We start from the raw sequence: 478 nt of genomic DNA on the forward strand, positions 1-478 counted from the left end.
ACCGAAAAGAAGAAGGTTCTCCTTGGTATTGGAGGAGGGCATTATGTACCTCGGCACATGGACATAATTATGTAAGTCGATTGTTTCAATTATTGCATCATAATTTCACCCTGGTTATTCAATACATGGTCAGATTCTGTTGTTATGCAGAACATGTAAAACTGAAATTGAGCAAATCTTGTAAATCTTCTTCGACTGAAATATGACAGGAAAGACGGGACTTGGGTCGGCCACCTCATCTCCGGATATTCTTTGCCAATGGAAGATCCTGGACAGTTGAAAGAGAAAACAACCACTGACAGCATTGGAGGGACATGGAAACAAGCCATCAAAGTTGCTTTTGATGCTACCAAAGCAGCCTTCCCAGGCGGAGAAATTCTGGCACATCTTGATCATAAGTAAGTTCTCTATAAACAACAGATTAATGGGCTCCAAAATGCATCAAGTACACTGTCGCTATAACACAAGATTACATCAA

General features: G+C 40.6%; 1 long non-coding RNA gene across 1 annotated transcript; it reads left to right on the forward strand.

Annotated features, from left to right (window-relative positions):
- Positions 1 to 310, forward strand: LOC110011541. The gene is made up of 2 exons (XR_002286547.1): positions 1 to 71; positions 210 to 310. It is a non-coding gene; the product is annotated as an uncharacterized LOC110011541 (long non-coding RNA).
- Positions 311 to 478: the final 168 nt, after the last annotated feature.

Source organism: Sesamum indicum, unplaced genomic scaffold (genome assembly GCF_000512975.1).
Source record: "Sesamum indicum cultivar Zhongzhi No. 13 unplaced genomic scaffold, S_indicum_v1.0 C03766, whole genome shotgun sequence".
NCBI classification, from domain to species: Eukaryota; Viridiplantae; Streptophyta; class Magnoliopsida; order Lamiales; family Pedaliaceae; genus Sesamum; species Sesamum indicum.